Raw genomic sequence first — 21,788 nt, forward strand, 5'->3', positions numbered from 1 at the left:
AATGAGCATTCTGGACTGTGACAGATTCCATGTAATGAGCATTCTGGACTGTGACAGATTCCATGTAATGAGCATTCTGGCCTGTGACAGATTCTGTGTAATGAGCATTCTGGACTGTAATACACTCTGTGCAATGAGCATTCTGGACTGTGACAGATTCCATGTAATGAGCATTCTGGACTGTGACAGATTCTGTGTAATGAGCATTCTGGACTATGACAGATTCCATGTAATGAGCATTCTAGACTGTGATAGACTCTATGTAATGAGCATTCTGGACTGTGACAGATTCCATGTAATGAGCATTCTGGACTGTGACAGATTCCATGTAATGAGCATTCTGGACTGTGACAGATTCCATGTAATGAGCATTCTGGACTGTGACAGATTCCATATAACGAGCATTCTGGACTGTGACAGATTCCATGCAATGAGCATTCTGGACTGATAGATTCTGTGTAATGAGCATTCTAGACTGTGACAGATTCCATGTAATGAGCATTCGGGGCTGTAACAGATTTTGTGCAATGACCATTCTGTACTGTGTCAGATTCTGTGTAATGAGCATTCTGGACTGTAACAGACTGTGTGTAATGAGCATTATGGCTGTGACAGATTCCGTGTAATTAGCATTTGGGACTGTGAGAGACCCTGTGCAATGAGCATTCAGGACCGTAACACAATTTGTGCAATGACCATTCTGGACCGTAAGAGATTCTGTGTAATGAGCATTCTGGCTGTGACAGATTCTGTGTAATGAGCATTCTGGCGTGTGACAGATTTCATGAAATGAGCATTCTGGACTGTGACAGATTCTGTGTAATGATCATTCTGGACTGTGACAGATTCTGTTTAATGAGCATTTGGGACTGTGAGAGACCATGTGCAATGAGCATTCAGGACTGCAACACACTTTGTGCAATGAGCATTCTGGACCGTAAGAGATTCCGTGTAATGCGCATTCTGGACTGCGACACATTCTGTGTACTGAGCAATGTCCAGAATGCTCATTACATGGAATCTGTCACAGTCCAGAATGCTCATTACATGGAATCTGTCATTCGGACTGTAATACACTCTGTGCAATGAGTATTCTGGCCTGTAACAGATTCCACGTAATGAGCATTGTTGACTGTAATACACTCTGTGCAATGAGCATTCTGGACTGTGACAGATCCTGTGTAATGAGCATTCTGGACTGTGACAGATTCTGTGTAATGAGCTTTCTGGACTATGACAGATTCCATGTAATGAGCATTCTAGACTGTGATAGACTCTATGTAATGAGCATTCTGGATTGTGACAGATTCCATGTAATGAGCTTTCTGGACTGTGACAGATTCCGTGTAATGAGCATTCTGGACTGTAATACACTCTATGTAATGAGCATTCTGGATTGTGACAGATTCCATGTAATGAGCTTTCTGGACTGTGTCAGATTCTGTGTAATGAGCAATCTGGACTGTAATACACTCTGTGCAATGAGCATTCTGGACTGTGACAGATTCCGTGTAATGAGCATTCTGAACCATAATAGATTTTGTGCAATGACCAATTTGGACTGTGACAGATTCCATGTAATCAGCATTCTGCTGTGACAGATTCCATGTAATGAGCATTCTGGACTGTGACAGATTCTGTGTAATGATCATTCTGGACTGTGACAGATTCTGTGTAATGAGCTTTTGGGACTGTGAGCGACCATGTGCAATGAGCATTCAGGACTGCAACACACTTTGTGCAATGAGCATTCTGGAACGTACGAGATTCCGTGTAATGAGCATTCTGGACTGTGACAGATTCCGTGTAATGAGCATTCTGGACTGTAACAGATTCCATGTAATGAGCATTCTGGACTGTAATACACTCTGTGCAATGAGCATTCTGGACTGTGACAGATTCCGTGTAATGAGCATTCTGAACCATAACAGATTTTGTGCAATGACCAATTTGGACTGTGACAGATTCCATTTAATCAGCATTCTGCTGTTACAGATTCCATGTAATGAGCATTCTGGACTGTGACAGATTCTGTGTAATGATCATTCTGGACTGTGACAGATTCTGTGTAATGAGCTTTTGGGACTGTGAGAGACCATGTGCTATGAGCATTCAGCACTGCAATACACTTTGTGCAATGAGCATTCTGGAATGTACGAGATTCCGTGTAATGAGCATTCTGAACTGTGACGGATTCTGTGTAATGAGCATTCTGGACGTTGACAGATTCCATGTAATGAGCATTCTAGACTGTGATAGACTCAATGTAATGAGCATTCTGGATTGTGACAGATGCCATGTAATGAGCTCTCTGGACTGTGATAGATTCCGTGTAATGAGCATTCTGGTCTGTAATACACTCTGTGCAATGAGCATTCTGGACTTTGACAGATTCCGTGTAATGAGCATTCTGAACCATAACAGATTTTGTGCAATGACCAATTTGGACTTTGACAGACTCCATCTTATCAGCATTCTGCTGTGACAGATTCCATGTAATGATCATTCTGGACTGTGACAGATTCTGTGCAATGAGCATTCTGGAACGTACGAGATTCCGTGTAATGAGCATTCTGGACTGTAATACACACTGTGCAATGACCATTTTGGACTGTGACAGATTCCATGTAATGAGCATTCTGGACTGTGACAGATTCCATGTAATGAGCATTCTGGACTGTGACAGATTTTGTGTAATGAGCTTTTGGGACTGTGAGAGACCATGTGCAATGAGCATTCAGGACTGCAACACACTTTGTGCAATGAGCATTCTGGAACGTACGAGATTCCGTGTAATGAGCATTCTGGACTGTAATACACTCTGTGCAATGAGCATTCTGGACTGACAGATTCTGTGTAATGAGCATTCTAGACTGTGACAGATTCCATGTAATGAGCATTCGAGGCTGTAACAGATTTTGTGCAATGACCGTTCTGGACTGTGACAAATTCTGTGTAATGAGCATTATGGCTGTGACAGATTCCGTGTAATGAGCATTTGGGACTGTGAGAGACCCTGTGCAATGAGCATTCAGGACTGTAACACAATTTGTGCAATGAGCATTTTGGACTGTGACAGATTCTGTGTAATGAGCATTCTGGACTTGGACAGATTCCATGTAATGAGCTATCTGGACTGTAACAGTCTGTGTGTAATGAGCATTCTGGCTGTGACAGATTCTGTGTAATGAGCATTCTGGCTGTGACAGATTCTGTGTAATGAGCATTCTGGCTGTGACAGATTCTGTGTAATGACCATTCTGGACTGTTATACACTCTGTGCAATGAACATTCTAGACTGTGACAGATTCCATGTAATGAGCATTCGGGGCTGTAACAGATTTTGTGCAATGAGCACTTTGGACTGTGACAGATTCCGTGTAATGAGCATTTTGGATTAGGACAGATTCTTTGTAATGAGCATTCTGGACTGTGAGAGACCCTGTGCAATGAGCATTCAGGACTGTAACACAGTTTGTGCAATGACCATTCTGGACCGTAAGAGATTCTGTGTAATGAGCATTCTGGCTGTGATAGATTCTGTGTAATGAGCATTCTGGACTGTGACATATTCCGTGTAATGAGCATTCAGGCGTGTGACAGATTTCATGAAATGAGCATTCTGGACTGTGACAGATTCCGTGTAATGAGCATTCTGAAACATAACAGATTTTGTGCAATGACCAAGTTGGACTGTGACAGATTCCATGTAATCAGCATTCTGCTGTGACAGATTCCATGTAATGAGCATTCTGGACTGTGACAGATTCTGTGTAATGATCATTCTGGACTGTGACAGATTCTGTGTAATGAGCTTTTGGGACTGTGAGAGACCATGTGCAATGAGCATTCAGGACTGCAACACACTTTGTGCAATGAGCATTCTGGAATGTACGAGATTCCGTGTAATGAGCATTCTGGACTGTGACAGATTCTGTCTAATGAGCATTCTGGACTGTGACAGATTCCATGTAATGAGCATTCTAGACTGTGATAGACTCAATGTAATGAGCATTCTGGATTGTGACAGATTCCATGTAATGAGCTTTCTGGACTGTGACAGATTCCGTGTAATGAGCATTCTGGACTGTAATACACTCTGTGCAATCAACATTCTGGACTGTGACAGATTCTGTGTAATGAGCATTCTGAACCATAACAGATTTTGTGCAATGACCAATTTGGACTGTGACAGACTCCATGTAATCAGCATTCTGCTGTGACAGATTCCATGTAATGATCATTCTGGACTGTGACAGATTCTGTGTAATGATCATTCTGGACTGTGACAGATTCTGTGTAATGAGCTTTTGGGACTGTGAGAGACCATGTGCAATGAGCATTCAGGACTGCAACACACTTTGTGCAATGAGCATTCTGGAACGTACGAGATTCCGTGTAATGAGCATTCTGGACTGTGACAGATTCCATTTAATGAGCATTCTGGACTGTAACAGATTCCGTGTAATGAGCATTCTGGACTGTAATACACTCTGTGCAATGAGCATTCTGGACTGTGACAGATTCTGTGTAATGAGCATTCTGGACTGCAACTGATTTTGTGCAATGACCATTTTGGACTGTGACAGATTCCATGTAATGAGCATTCTGCTGTGACAGGTTCCATGTAATGAGCATTCTGGACTGTGACAGATTCAATGTAATGAGCATTCTAGACTGACAGATTCTGTGTAATGAGCATTCTGGAATGTAATACATTTTGTGCAATGACCATTTTGGACTGTGACAAATTCAATATAATGAGCATTCTGGACGGACAGATTCTGTGTATTTAGCATTCTGGACTGTAATACACTCTGTGCAATGACCATTTTGGACTGTGACAGATTCCATGTAATGAGCATTCTGGACTGTGCAGATTCCATGTAATGAGCATTCTGGACTGTAATACACTCTGTGCAATGAGCATTCTGGACTGTGACAGATCCTGTGTAATGAGCATTCTGGACTGTGACAGATTCTGTGTAATGAGCATTCTGGACTATGACAGATTCCATGTAATGAGCATTCTAGACTGTGATAGACTCTATGTAATGAGCATTCTGGATTGTGACAGATTCCATGTAATGAGCTTTCTGGACTGTGACAGATTCCGTGTAATGAGCATTCTGGACTGTAATACACTCTGTGCAATGAGCATTCTGGACTGTGACAGATTCCGTGGAATGATCATTCTGGACTGTAACAGATTTTGTGCAATGACCAATTTGGACTGTGACAGATTCCATGTAATCAGCATTCTGCTGTGACAGATTCCATGTAATGAGCATTCTGGACTGTGACAGATTCTGTGTAATGATCATTCTGGACTGTGACAGATTCTGTGTAATGAGCTTTTGGGACTGTGAGAGACCATGTGCAATGAGCATTCAGGACTGCAACACACTTTGTGCAATGAGCATTCTGGAACGTACGAGATTCCGTGTAATGAGCATTCTGGACTGTGACAGATTCCGTGTAATGAGCATTCTGGACTGTAACAGATTCCGTGTAATGAGCATTCTGGACTGTAATACACTCTGTGCAATGAGCATTCTGGACTGTGACAGATTCCGTGGAATGATCATTCTGGACTGTAACAGATTTTGTGCAATGACCAATTTGGACTGTGACAGATTCCATGTAATGAGCATTCTGCTGTGACAGATTCCATGTAATGAGCATTCTGGACTGTGACAGATTCTGTGTAATGATCATTCTGGACTGTGACAGATTCTGTGTAATGAGCTTTTGGGACTGTGAGAGACCATGTGCAATGAGCATTCAGGACTGCAACACACTTTGTGCAATGAGCATTCTGGAACGTACGAGATTCCGTGTAATGAGCATTCTGGACTGTGACAGATTCCGTGTAATGAGCATTCTGGACTGTAACAGATTCCGTGTAATGAGCATTCTGGACTGTAATACACTCTGTGCAATGAGCATTCTGGACTGTGACAGATTCTGTGTAATGAGCATTCTGGACTGTAACAGATTTTGTGCAATGACCATTTTGGACTGTGACAGAATCCATGTAATGAGCATTCTGCTGTGACAGGTTCCATGTAATGAGCATTCTGGACTGTGACAGATTCAATGTAATGAGCATTTTGGACTGTAATACACTCTTTGGAATGACCATTCTGGACTGTGATAGATTCAATATAATGAGCATTCTGGACTGTGACAGATTCTGTGTAATGAGCATTCAGGACTGTGACAGATTCTGTTTAATGCGCATTTGGGACTGTGAGAGACCGTGAACAATGAGCATTCAGGACTGCAACACACTTTGTGCAATGAGCATTCTGGACCGTAAGAGATTTCGTGTAATGAGCATTCTGGACTGTGACACTTTCTGTTTACTGAGCAATGTCCAGAATGCTCATTACATGGAATCTGTCACAGTCCAGAATGCTCATTACATGGAATCTGTCATTCTGGACTGTAATCCACTCTGTACAATGAGTATTCTGGCCTGTAACAGATTCCACGTAATGAACATTCTGGACTGTAATACACTCTGTGCAATGAGCATTCTGGACTGTGACAGATCCTGTGTAATGAGCATTCAGGACTGCAACACACTTTGTGCAATGAGCATTCTGGACCGTAAGAGATTCCGTGTAATGAGCATTTTGGACTGCGACACATTCTGTGTACTGAGCAATGTCCAGAATGCTCATTACATGGAATCTGTCACAGACCAGAATGCTCATTACATGGAATCTGTCATTCGGACTGTAATACACTCTGTGCAATGAGTATTCTGGCCTGTAACAGATTCCACGTAATGAGCATTGTGGACTGTAATACACTCCGTGCAATGAGCATTCTGGACTGTGACAGATCCTGTGTAATGAGCATTCTGGACTGTGACAGATTCTGTGTAATGAGCATTCTGGACTATGACAGATTCCATGTAATGAGCATTCTAGACTGTGATAGACTCTATGTAATGAACATTCTGGATTGTGACAGATTCCATGTAATGAGCTTTCTGGACTGTGACAGATTCCGTGTAATGTGCATTCTGGACTGTAATACACTCCGTGCAATGAGCATTCTGGACTGTGACAGATTCCGTGTAATGAGCATTCTGAACCATAACAGATTTTGTGCAATGACCAATTTGGACTGTGACAGATTCCATGTAATCAGCATTCTGCTGTGACAGATTCCATGTAATGAGCATTCTGGACTGTGACAGATTCTGTGTAATGATCATTCTGGACTGTGACAGATTCTGTGTAATGAGCTTTTGGGACTGTGAGAGAACATGTGCAATGAGCATTCTGGACTGCAACACACTTTGTGCAATGAGCATTCTGGAACGTACGAGATTCCGTGTAATGAGCATTCTGGACTGTGACAGATTCCGTGTAATGAGCATTCTGGACTGTAACAGATTCCGTGTAATGAGCATTCTGGACTGTAATACACTCTGTGCAATGAGCATTCTGGACTGTGACAGATTCTGTGTAATGAGCATTCTGGACTGTAACAGATTTTGTGCAATGACCATTTTGGACTGTGACAGAATCCATGTAATGAGCATTCTGCTGTGACAGGTTCCATGTAATGAGCATTCTGGACTGTGACAGATTCAATGTAATGAGAATTCTGGACTGTAATACACTCTTTGGAATGACCATTCTGGACTGTGATAGATTCAATATAATGAGCATTCTAGACTGACAGATTCGGTGTAATGAGCATTCTGGACTGTAATACACTCTGTGCAATGACCATTTTGGACTGTGACAGATTCCATGTAATGAGCATTCTGGACTGTGACAGATTCCATGTAATGAGCATTCTGGACTGTGACAGATTCTATGTAATGAGCATTCTGGACTTTGACAGATCCTGTGTAATGAGCATTTTGGACTATGACAGATTCCATGTAATGAGCATTCTGGACTGTGACAGATTCTGTGTAATGAGCATGCTGGACTGTAATACACTCTGTGCAATGAGCATTCTGGACTGTGACAGATTCCGTGTAATGAGCATTTGGGACTGTGAGAGACCTTGTGCAATGAGCATTCAGGACTGTAACACAATTTGTGTAATGAGCATTCTGGCTGTGACAGATTCTGTGTAATGAGCATTCTGGCTGTGACAGATTCTGTGTAATGAGCATTCTGGACTGTAATACACTCTGTGCATTGAGCATTCTGGACTGTAACAGATTTTGTGTAATGAGCATTCTGGCTGTGACAGATTCTATGTAATGTCCTCTCTGGACTGTGACAGATTCTGTGTAATGAGCATTCTGGACTGTTATACACTCTGTGCAATGAACATTCTAGACTGTGACAGATTCCATGTAATGAGCATTCGGGGTTGTAACAGATTTTGTGCAATGAGCATTTTGGACTGAGACAGTTTCTGTGTAATGAGCATTCTCGATTAGGACAGATTCTTTGTAATGAGCATTCTGGACTGTAACAGACAGTGTGTAATGAGCATTCTTGCTGTGACAGGTTCTGTGTAATGAGCATTTAGGTCTGTGAGAGACCTTGTGCAATGAGCATTCAGGACTGTAACACAATTTGTGCAATGACCATTCTGGACCGTAAGAGATTCTGTGTAATGAGCATTCTGGATGTGACAGATTCTGTGTAATGAGCATTCTGGCGTGTGACAGATTTCATGAAATGAGCATTCTGGACTGTGACAGATTCTGTGTAATGATCATTCTGGAGTGTGACAGATTCTCTGTAATAAGCATTTGGGACTGTGAGAGACCATGTGCAATGAGCATTCAGGACTGCAACACACTTTGTGCAATGAGCATTCTGGACCGTAAGAGATTCCGTGTAATGAGCATTTTGGACTGCGACACATTCTGTGTACTGAGCAATGTCCAGAATGCTCATTACATGGAATCTGTCACAGACCAGAATGCTCATTACATGGAATCTGTCATTCGGACTGTAATACACTCTGTGCAATGAGTATTCTGGCCTGTAACAGATTCCACGTAATGAGCATTGTGGACTGTAATACACTCTGTGCAATGAGCATTCTGGACTGTGACAGATCCTGTGTAATGAGCATTCTGGACTGTGACAGATTCTGTGTAATGAGCATTCTGGACTATGACAGATTCCATGTAATGAGCATTCTAGACTGTGATAGACTCTATGTAATGAGCATTCTGGATTGTGACAGATTCCATGTAATGAGCTTTCTGGACTGTGTCAGATTCTGTGTAATGAGCATTCTGGACTGTAATACACTCTGTGCAATGAGCATTCTGGACTGTGACAGATTCCGTGTAATGAGCATTCTGGAACCATAACAGATTTTGTGCAATGAACAATTTGGACTGTGACAGATTCCATGTAATCAGCATTCTGCTGTGACAGATTCCATGTAATGACCATTCTGGACTGTGACAGATTCTGTATAATGATCATTCTGGACTGTGACAGATTCTGTGTAATGAGCTTTTGGGACTGTGAGAGACCATGTGCAATGAGTATTCAGGACTGCAACACACTTTGTGCAATGAGCATTCTGGAACGTACGAGATTCCGTGTAATGAGCATTCTGGACTGTGACAGATTCCGTTTAATGAGCATTCTGGACTGTAACAGATTCCATGTAATGAGCATTCTGGACTGTAATACACTCTGTGCAATGAGCATTCTGGACTGTAACAGATTTTGTGCAATGACCATTTTGGACTGTGACAGATTCCATGTAATGAGCATTCTGCTGTGACAGGTTCCATGTAATGAGCATTCTGGACTGTGACAGATTCAATATAATGAGCATTCTGGACTGACAGATTCTCTGTAATGAGCATTCTGGACTGTAATACACTCTGTGCAATGACCATTTTGGACTGTGACAGATTCCATGTAATGAGCATTCTGGACTGTGACAGATTCCATGTAATGAGCATTCTGGACTGTGACAGATTCTGTCTAATGATCATTCTGGCCTGTGACAGATTCTGTATAATGAGCATTCTGAACTGTAATACAGTCTGTGCAATGAGCATTCTGGACCCTAAGAGATTCTGTGTAATGAGCATTCTGGACTGTAACAGCTTTTGTGTAATGAGCATTCTGGCTGTGACGGATTCTGTGTAATGAGCTTTCTGGACTGTGACAGATTCCATGTAATGAGCATTCTAGACTGTGACAGATTCCATGTAATGAGCTTTCTGGACTGTGACAGATTCCGTGTAATGAGCATTCTGGTCTGTCATACTCTCTGTGCAATGAGCATTCTGGACTGTGACAGTTTCCGTGTAATGAGCATTCTGAACCATAACAGATTTTGTGCAATGACCAATTTGGACTGTGACAGATTCCATGTAATCAGCATTCTGCTGTGACAGGTTCCATGTAATGAGCATTCTGGACTGTGACAGATTCCATCTAATGAGCATTCTGGACTGACAGATTCTGTGTTATGAGCATTCTGGACTGTAATACACTCTGTGCAATACCATTTTGGACTGTGACAGATTCCATGTAATGAGCATTCTGGACTGTGACAGATTCCATGTAATGAGCATTCTGGACTGTGACAGATTCCATGTAATGAGCATTCTGGACTGTAATACACTCTGTGCAATGAGCATTCTGGACTGTGACAGATTCCGTGTAATGAGCATTCTGATCCATAACAGATTTTGTGCCATGACCAATTTGGACTGTGACCGATTCCATGTAATCAGCATTCTGCTGTGACAGATTCCATGTAATGAGCATTCTGGACTGTGACAGATTCTGTGTAATGATCATTCTGGACTGTGACAGATTCTGTGTAATGAGCTTTTGGGACTGTGAGAGACCATGTGCAATGGGCATTCAGGACTGCAACACACTTTGTGCAATGAGCATTCTGGAACGTACGAGATTTCGTGTAATGAGCATTCTGGACTGTGACAGATTCCGTGTAATCAGCATTCTGGACTGCAATACACTCTGTGCAATGAACATTCTGGACTGTGACAGATTCTGTGTAATGAGCATTCTGGACTGTGACAGATTCCATGTAATGAGCATTCAGCTGTGACAGGTTCCATGTAATGAGCATTCTGGACTGTGACAGATTCAATGTAATGAGCATTCTGCACTGACAGATTCTGTGTAATGAGCATTCTGCACTGACAGATTCTGTGTAATGAGCATTCTGGACTGACAGATTCTGTGTAATGAGCATTCTGGACTGTAATACACTCTGTGCAATGACCATTTTGGACTGTGACAGATTCCGTGTAATGAGCATTCTGGACTGTGACAGATTCCATGTAATGAGCATTCTAGACTGTGACAGATTCCATGTAATGAGCATTCGAGGTTGTAACAGATTTTGTGCAATGACCATTCTGGACTGTGACAGATTCTTTGTAATGAGCATTCTGGACTGTAACAGACTGTGTGTAATGAGCATTATGGTTGTGACAGATTCTGTGTAATGAGCATTCTGGCTGTGAGAGCTTCTGTGTAATGAGCATTCTGGACTGTGACAGATTCTATGTAATGTGCATTCTGGACTGTGACAGATTCTGTGTAATGAGCATTCTGGACTGTTATACACTCTGTGCAATGAACATTCTAGACTGTGACAGATTCCATGTAATGAGCATTCGGGGCTGTAACAGATTTTGTGCAATGAGCATTTTGGACTGTGACAGATTCTGTGTAATGAGCATTCTGGATTAGGACAGATTCTTTGTAATGAGCATTCTGGACTGTAACAGACAGTGTGTAATGAGCATTATGGCTCTGACAGATTCTGTGTAATGAGCATTTGGGATTGTGAGAGACCCTGTGCAATGAGCATTCAGGACTGTAACACAATTTGTGCAATGACCATTCTGGACCGTAAGAGATTCTGTGTAATGAGCATTCTGGCTGTGACAGATTCTGTGTAATGAGCATTCTGGACTGTGACATATTCCGTGTAATGAGCATTCTGGACTGTAATACACTCTGTGCAATGAGCATTCTGGACTGTGACAGATTCCGTGTAATGAGCATTTTGGACTGTAACAGATTTTGTGCAATGACCATTTTGGACTGCGACAGATTCCATGTAATGAGCATTCTGCTGGGACAGATTCCATGTAATGTGCATTCTGGAATGTGATAGATTCAATATAATGAGCATTCTGGACTGACAGATTCTGTGTAATGAGCATTCTGGACTGTAATACACTCTGTGCAATGACCATTTTGGTCTGTGACAGATTCCATGTAATGAGCATTCTGGACTGTGACAGATTCCATGTAATGAGCATTCTGGACTGTGACAGATTCCTTGTAATGAGCATTCTGGACTGTGACAGATTCTGTGTAATGAGCATTCTGGACTGTAATACACTCTGTGCAATGACCATTTTGGACTGTGACAGATTCCATGTAATGAGCATTCTGGACTGTGACAGATTCCATGTAATGAGCATTCTGGACTGTGACAGATTCCATGCAATGAGCATTCTGGACTGACTGATTCTGTGTAATGAGCATTCTAGACTGTGACAGATTCCATGTAATGAGCATTCGGGGCTGTAACAGATTTTGTGCAATGACCATTCTGGACTGTGTCAGATTCTGTGTGATGAGCATTATGGACTGTAACAGACTGTGTGTAATGAGCATTATGGCTGTGACAGATTCCGTGTAATGAGCATTTGGGACTGTGAGAGACCCTGTGCAATGAGCATTCAGGACTGTAACACAATTTGTGCAATGACCATTCTGGACCGTAAGAGATTCTGTGTAATGAGCATTCTGGACTGTGACAGATTCTGTGTAATGATCATTCTGGACTGTGACAGATTCTGTGTAATGATCATTTGGGACTGTGAGAGACCATGTGCAATGAGCATTCAGGACTGCAACACACTTTGTGCAATGAGCATTCTGGACCGTAAGAGATTCCGTGTAATGAGCATTCTGGACTGCGACACATTCTGTGTACTGAGCACTGTCCAGAATGCTCATTACATGGAATCTGTCACAGTCCAGAATGCTCATTACATGGAATCTGTCATTCTGGACTGTAATACACTCTGTGCAATGAGTATTCTGGCCTGTAACAGATTCCACGTAATGAGCATTGTGGACTGTAATACACTCCGTGCAATGAGCATTCTGGACTGTGACAGATCCTGTGTAATGAGCATTCTGGACTGTGACAGATTCTGCATGATGAGCATTCTGGTCTATGACAGATTCCATGTAATGAGCATTCTAGACTGTGATAGACTCTATGTAATGAGCATTCTGGCGTGTGACAGATTCCATGTAATGAGCTTTCTGGACTGTGACAGATTCCGTGTAATGAGCATTCTGGACTGTAATACACTCTGTGTAATGAGCATTCTGGACTGTGACAGATTCCGTGTAATGAGCATTCTGAACCATAACTGATTTTGTGCAATGACCAATTTGGACTGTGACAGATTCCATGTAATCAGCATTCTGCTGTGACAGATTCCATGTAATGAGCATTCTGGACTGTGACTGATTCCATGTAATGAGCCTTCTGGACTGTGACAGATTCTGTGTAATGATCATTCTGGACAGATTCTGTGCAATGAGCATTCTGGACTGTAATACACTTTGTGCAATGAGCATTCTAGACTGTGATAGATTTTGTGCAATGAGCACTCTGGACTGTGATAGATTTTGTGTAATGAGCATTCTGGACTTGGACAGATTCTTTGTAACGAGCATTCTGGACTGTGACAGACTGCGTGTAATGAGCATTCTGGCTGTGACTTTCTCTGTGTAATGAGCATTCTGGACTTTGACCTATTCCGTGTAATGAGCATTCTGGACTGTAACAGATTTTGTGCAATGACCATTTTGGACTGTGACAGATTCCATGTAATGAGCACTCTGGACTGTAATGCACTCTGTGCAATGAGTATTCTGGACTGTAACAGATTCCATGTAATGAGCATGCTGGACAGTGACAGACTCTGTGTAATGAGCATTCTGGTCTGTGACAGATTCCATGTAATGAGCTTTCTGGACTGTGACAGATTCCATGTAATGAGCATTCTGGACTGTAACACACTCTGTGCAATGAGCATTCTGATCTGTGACAGATCCTGTGTAATGAGCATTTTGGACTGTAACAGTTTTTGTGCAATGACCCTTTTGGACTGTGACAGATTCCATGTAAAGAGCATTCTGCTGTGACAGATTCCATGTAATGAGCATTCGGGGCTGTAACAGATTTTGTGCAATGAGCATTTTGGACTGTGATAGATACCGTTTAATGAGCATTCTTGGCTTGGACAGATTCTTTGTAATGAGCATTCTGGAATGTAACAGACTGTGTGTAATGAGCATTCTGGACTGTGACAGATTCCATGTAATGAGCATTCTGGACATTGACACATTCTGTGTAATGAGCAATGTCCAGAATGCTCATTACATGGAATCTTTCACAGTCCAGAATGCTCAATACATAGAATCTGTTACAGTCCAGAATGCTTATTACACAGAATCTGTCATTCTGGACTGTAATACACTCTGTGCAATGAGCACTCTGGGCTGTGACAGATTCCATGTAATGAGCATTCTGGACTGACAGATTCCATGTAATGAGCATTCTGGACTGTGACAGATTCCATGTAATGAGCATTCGGGGCTGTAACAGATTTTGTGCAATGACCATTCTGGACTGTGACAGATTCTGTGTAATGAGCTTTCTGGACTGTTACAGACTGTGTGTAATGAGCATTATGGCTGTGACAGATTCCGTGTAATGAGCATTTGGGACTGTGAGAGACCCTGTGCAATGAGCATTCAGGACTGTATCACAATTTGTGCAATGACCATTCTGGACCGTAAGAGATTCTGTCTGGAATCTGTCACAGTCCAGAATGCTCATTACATGGAATCTGTCATTCTGGACTGTAATACACTCTGTGCAATGAGTATTCTGGCCTGTAACAGATTCCACGTAATGAGCATTGTGGACTGTAATACACTCTGTGCAATGAGCATTCTGGACTGTGACAGATCCTGTGTAATGAGCATTCTGGATTGTGACAGATTCTGTGTAATGAGCATTCTGGACTGTGACATATTCCGTGTAATGAGCATTCAGGCGTGTGACAGATTTCATGAAATGAGCATTCTGGACTGTGACAGATTCTGTGTAATGAGCATTCTGGTCTGTGACAGATTCCATGTAATGAGCTTTCTGGACTGTGACAGATTCCATGTAATGAGCATTCTGGACTGTAACACACTCTGTGCAATGAGCATTCTGATCTGTGACAGATCCTGTGTAATGAGCATTTTGGACTGTAACAGTTTTTGTGCAATGACCCTTTTGGACTGTGACAGATTCCATGTAAAGAGCATTCTGCTGTGACAGATTCCATGTAATGAGCATTCGGGGCTGTAACAGATTTTGTGCAATGAGCATTTTGGACTGTGATAGATACCGTTTAATGAGCATTCTTGGCTTGGACAGATTCTTTGTAATGAGCATTCTGGAATGTAACAGACTGTGTGTAATGAGCATTCTGGACTGTGACAGATTCCATGTAATGAGCATTCTGGACATTGACACATTCTGTGTAATGAGCAATGTCCAGAATGCTCATTACATGGAATCTTTCACAGTCCAGAATGCTCAATACATAGAATCTGTTACAGTCCAGAATGCTTATTACACAGAATCTGTCATTCTGGACTGTAATACACTCTGTGCAATGAGCACTCTGGGCTGTGACAGATTCCATGTAATGAGCATTCTGGACTGACAGATTCCATGTAATGAGCATTCTGGACTGTGACAGATTCCATGTAATGAGCATTCGGGGCTGTAACAGATTTTGTGCAATGACCATTCTGGACTGTGACAGATTCTGTGTAATGAGCTTTCTGGACTGTTACAGACTGTGTGTAATGAGCATTATGGCTGTGACAGATTCCGTGTAATGAGCATTTGGGACTGTGAGAGACCCTGTGCAATGAGCATTCAGGACTGTATCACAATTTGTGCAATGACCATTCTGGACCGTAAGAGATTCTGTCTGGAATCTGTCACAGTCCAGAATGCTCATTACATGGAATCTGTCATTCTGGACTGTAATACACTCTGTGCAATGAGTATTCTGGCCTGTAACAGATTCCACGTAATGAGCATTGTGGACTGTAATACACTCTGTGCAATGAGCATTCTGGACTGTGACAGATCCTGTGTAATGAGCATTCTGGACTGTGACAGATTCTGTGTAATGAGCATTCTGGACTGTGACATATTCCGTGTAATGAGCATTCAGGCGTGTGACAGATTTCATGAAATGAGCATTCTGGACTGTGACAGATTCTGTGTAATGATCATTCTGGACTGTGACAGATTCTGTGTAATGAGCATTTGGGACTGTGAGAGACCATGTGCAATGAGCATTCAGGACTGCAACACACTTTGTGCAATGAGCATTCTGGACCGTAAGAGATTCCGTGTAATGAGCATTCTGGACTGTGACACATTCTGTGTACTGAGCAATGTCCAGAATGCTCATTACATGGAATCTGTCACAGTCCAGAATGCTCATTACATGGAATCTGTCATTCTGGACTGTAATACACTCTGTGCAATGAGTATTCTGGCCTGTAACAGATTCCACGTAATGAGCATTGTGGACTGTAATACACTCTGTGCAATGAGCATTCTGGACTGTGACAGATCCTGTGTAATGAGCATTCTGGACTGTGACAGATTCTGTGTAATGAGCATTCTGGACTATGACAGATTCCATGTAATGAGCATTCTAGACTGTGATAGACTCTATGTAATGAGCATTCTGGCGTGTGACAGATTCCATGTAATGAGCTTTCTGGACTGTGACAGATTCCGTGTAATGAGCATTCTGGACTGTAATACACTCTGTGTAATGAGCATTCTTGACTGTGACAGATTCCGTGTAATGAGCATTCTGAACCAGAACAGATTTTGTGCAATGACCAATTTGGACTGTGACAGATTCCATGTAATCAGCATTCTGCTGTGACAGATTCCATGTAATGAGCATTCTGGACTGTGACAGATTCCATGTAATGAGCCTTCTGGACTGTGACAGATTCTGTGTAATGATCCTTCTGGACAGATTCTGTGCAATGAGCATTCTAGACTGTGACAGATTTTGTGCAATGAGCACTCTGGACTGTGATAGATTCTGTGTAATGAGCATTCTGGACTTGGACAGATTCTTTGTAACGAGCATTCCGGACTGTGACAGACTGCGTGTAATGAGCATTCTGGCTGTGACAGTCTCTGTGTAATGAGCATTCTGGACTGTGACCTATTCCGTGTAATGAGCATTCTGGACTGTAACAGATTTTGTGCAATGACCATTTTGGACTGTGACAGATTCCATGTAATGAGCACTCTGGACTGTAATGCACTCTGTGCAATGAGTATTCTGGACTGTAACAGATTCCGTGTAATGAGCATGCTGGACCGTGACAGACTCTGTGTAATGAGCATTCTGGTCTGTGACAGATTCCATGTAATGAGCTTTCTGGACTGTGACAGATTCCATGTAATGAGCATTCTGGACTGTAACACACTCTGTGCAATGAGCATTCTGATCTGTGACAGATCCTGTGTAATGAGCATTTTGGACTGTAACAGACTGTGTGTAATGAGCATTCTGGACTGTGACAGATTCCATGTAATGAGCATTCTGGACATTGACACATTCTGTGTAATGAGCAATGTCCAGAATGCTCATTACATGGAATCTTTCACAGTCCAGAATGCTCAATACATAGAATCTGTTACAGTCCAGAATGCTTATTACACAGAATCTGTCATTGTGGACTGTAATACACTCTGTGCAATGAGCACTCTGGGCTGTGTCAGATTCCATGTAATGAGCATTCTGGACTGACAGATTCCATGTAATGAGCATTCTGGACTGTGACAGATTCCGTGTAATGAGCATTCTGGACTGTGAGAGATTCTGTGCAATGAGCATTCTGGACTGTGACAGATTCCGTGTAATGAGCATGCTGGACCGTGACAGACTGTGTGTAATCAGCATTCTGGACTGTGACAGATTCCATGTAATGAGCTTTCTGGACTGTGACAAATTCCATGTAATGAGCATTCTGGACTGTAACACACTCTGTGCAATGAGCATTCTGATCTGTGACAGATCCTGTGTAATGAGCATTCTGCTGTGACAGATTCCATGTAATGAGCATTCGGGGCTGTAACAGATTTTGTGCAATGAGCATTTTGGACTGTGACAGATACTGTGTAATGAGCATTCTTGGCTTGGACAGATTCTTTGTAATGAGCATTCTGGACTGTAACAGACTGTGTGTAATGAGCATTCTGGACTGTGACAGATTCCATGTAATGAGCATTCTGGACATTGACACATTCTGTGTAATGAGCAATGTCCAGAATGCCCATTACATGGAATCTTTCACAGTCCAGAATGCTCAATACATAGAATCTGTTACAGTCCAGAATGCTTATTACACAGAATCTGTCATTCTGGACTGTAATACACTCTGTGTAATGAGCACTCTGGGCTGTGACAGATTCCATGTAATGAGCATTCTGGACTGACAGATTCCATGTAATGAGCATTCTGGACTGTGACAGATTCCGTGTAATGAGCATTCTGGACTGTGAGAGATTCTGTGTAATGAGCATTCTGGACTGTGACAGATTCCGTGTAATGAGCATGCTGGACCGTGACAGACTCTGTGTAATGAGCATTCTGGACTGTGACAGATTCCATGTAATGTGCATTCTGGACTGTAATACACTCTGCAATGAGCATTCTGGACTGTGACAGATTCCGTGTAATGAGCGTTCTGGACTGTAACAGATTCCATGTAATGACCATTCTGGACTGTAACAGATTTTGTGCAATGAGCATTCTTGACTGTTACAGATTCTGTGTAATGAGCATTCTGGACTGTGATAGATTCCCTGTAATGACCGTTCTGGACTGTAACAGATTCCATGTAATGAGCATTCTGGACTGTAACAGTTTTTGTGCAATGAGCTTTCTGGACTATGACAGACTGTATGTCGTGACCATTCTGGACTGTGACAGATTCTGTGTAATTAACATTCTGGACTTTGACAGATTCTGTGTAATGAGCATTCTGGAATGTAATACACTCTGTGCAATGAGCATTCTGGACTGTGACAGATTTTGTGCAATGAGGATTCTGGACTGTAACAGATTTTGTGCAGTGAGCTTTCTGGACTGTGACAGATTCCATGTAGTGAGCATTCTGGACTGTGACAGATTCTGTGTAATGAGCATTCGGGACTGTAACAGTCTCTGTGCAATGAGCACTCTGAAGTTCAGTTTCTGCAGCATGTTGAGACTGGCCTTGGGGGACAAGCCATTTCACCAAATCGCCTGTGTCCATCCACATTTCTGTCAGCTAGTGAATATTCACAATAAATGTTCATGATGGGACTGGCAACCTCTGCGTTTCCTGGGCCCTCTGTAACACTGGATGGGAAATGGAGGGCATGAGGAGTGGGGACCAGGGTGGGGATGCGGGGGTGGTGGTGGGTGGGACAGGTAAAAAGAGCTATCCTTCGTATTTTTAAAAATTCATTCTTGAGGTGTGTCCAGCATTTATTGCCCATGCCTGATGCTCGTCGGGATGATCTTGAACTGCTGCAGTTCATGTGGTGTAGGTACACCCACAGTGCTGTTAGGGAGGGAGTTCCAGGATTTTGACCCAGCGACAGTGAAGGAACGGAGATATATTTCCAAGTCAGGATGGGAAAGGGGAAGGGGTACTTCCAGGTGGTGGTGTTCCCATGTGTCTGCTACCCTTGTCCTTCTAGATGGTCATGGGTTTGTAAGGTGCTGTCGAAGGAGCCTTGGTGAGTTGCTGCAGTGCATCTTGTAGATGGTACACACTGCTGCTATTGTGCATTGGTGGTGGGGTGAGTGAATGTTTGTGGATGGGGAGCCAATCAAGCGAGCTGCTTTGTCCTGGATGCTGTCAAGCTTTTTGAGTGTGGAGAATATTCCTTCACACTCCTGAGTTGTGCCTTGTATCTGGTGGACAAGCTTTGGGGAGTCAGGAGGTGAGTTACTTGCTGCATGATTCCTAGCCTCTGACCTGCTCTTGTAGTCACAGTATTTATATGGCTGGTCCAGTTCAGTTTCTGGTAAATGGTAACCCCCAGGATGTTGACAATGAGGTTAATGCCATTGAATGTCAAGAGGAGATAGTTATATTCTCTCTTGTTGGAAATGGTTATTGTCTGGTAATTGTTTGGTGCAAATATTACTTGCCACTTGTCAGCCTGAGCCAGAATGTTGCCCAGATCTTGCTGAGTATGTATACAGACTGCTTCAGTACCTGAATTAATGAACATTGTGCAATCATCAGTAAACATCCCCACTTCTGATGGAAGGTCATTGATGAAGCAGCTGAAGATGGTTGCACCTAGGACCCTCTCCTGAGGAACTCCTGCAGCAATATTCTTGGTTGAGAGGTTAGTCTCCAACAACTACAACCATCTTCCTTTGTGCTAGGTATGACTCCCTCCAACCAGTGGAGAGTTTTCTCCCTGTTTCCTATTGACCTTAGTTTTGTTAAGGCTCCCTGATGCCACACTCGGACAGATGCTGCCTTGATGTCAAGGGCAGTCACTCTCATCAAGCCCCAGCCATTCAACTCTTTCCTTGATATTTGGACTCAATCTCAATGAGGTCTGCAGTGAGTAGTCCTAGCAGAACCCAAACTGAGCTTCAGTGAGCAGATAAGTGCTGTTTGATAGCACTGCCCATGACATGCTCTATCACTTTGCCGATGATCAAGAGTAGGCTGATGATATAGTAATTGTTGGAATGCATGTGTCCTGCTTTTTGTGGACAGGACATACCTGGGCAATTTTCAACATTGTCAGGTGGATATCTGCCTTTGTTGTAGCTGTAAACTCTTTTTGAGTCAACCAAATAAACTAAATTAACAAAATTGGGGACAAATTAAAAGGCAGCTCCTTAAAGGGAAACTGCAAAAACAAAGACCAAATTTAAAGGAAACTTACAAACATTAAATAAAAATGTGATTAAGAGGGTCAGTTTGGAGTAGCTATACTGGAACAGCTTGGCTAGGGGTGTAGCTAGTTCCAGAGCACAAGTTTTCAACACTCTGGCTGGGCTATTGTTGGGGCCCATAGCCTTTGCACTATCCAGTGTCTTCGGTTGTTTCTTAATCACATGGAGTAAATCGAATTGGCTGAAGACTGACACCTGTGAGGCTGGGGGAAAGCTGAGATGGATCATCCACTCGATACCTCTGGCTGAAGATGATTGTGAATGCTCAGACTTGACTGCTAGGCTCTGCCATCATAGAGGATGTGGATGTTTAATGTCCCTCGTCTCCCTGTTTAATTGTCCATCACGACTCACGACTGGCTGTGCCAGCATTGCAGAGCTTTGGTCTGATCTGTTGGCTGTGGGATTGTTGCACACAGCAATGTGACCTTGTGCTGTAGCTTCACCAGGTTTCAGCGAATGTTTAGGTCTGTCTGGTGTTGCTCCTGGCATGTTCTCCTGCACTGCTTGTCAGACCAGGGCTGTTCATCTGTCTTTGCAGTTTTGATATTGGTCTCTGCCATATAGTTTGACTGTGGACACCTCGGTAATCTGGTAACCTGTTGAGACTTCGAACGTTGGGAGTTGACCAGTGCTCTGTTGTCTGAGAGTTGTGTTTGAGAAGGTGTTCTTTATTCTTTATTCTTTCATGGGACGTGGGCGTTGATGCCAAGGCATTTGT

The 21,788-nt window shown here is 42.6% G+C and overlaps 1 protein-coding gene across 2 annotated transcripts in view; it reads left to right on the top strand.

The window, feature by feature from the left end:
* Positions 1 to 21,788, top strand: part of LOC121293228 (differentially expressed in FDCP 6 homolog) — a 164,806-nt gene that overhangs the window by 79,840 nt on the left and 63,178 nt on the right. The window lies entirely within an intron of this gene.

Source organism: Carcharodon carcharias, chromosome 21, assembly GCF_017639515.1.
Source record: "Carcharodon carcharias isolate sCarCar2 chromosome 21, sCarCar2.pri, whole genome shotgun sequence".
Classification (NCBI taxonomy): Eukaryota; Metazoa; Chordata; class Chondrichthyes; order Lamniformes; family Lamnidae; genus Carcharodon; species Carcharodon carcharias.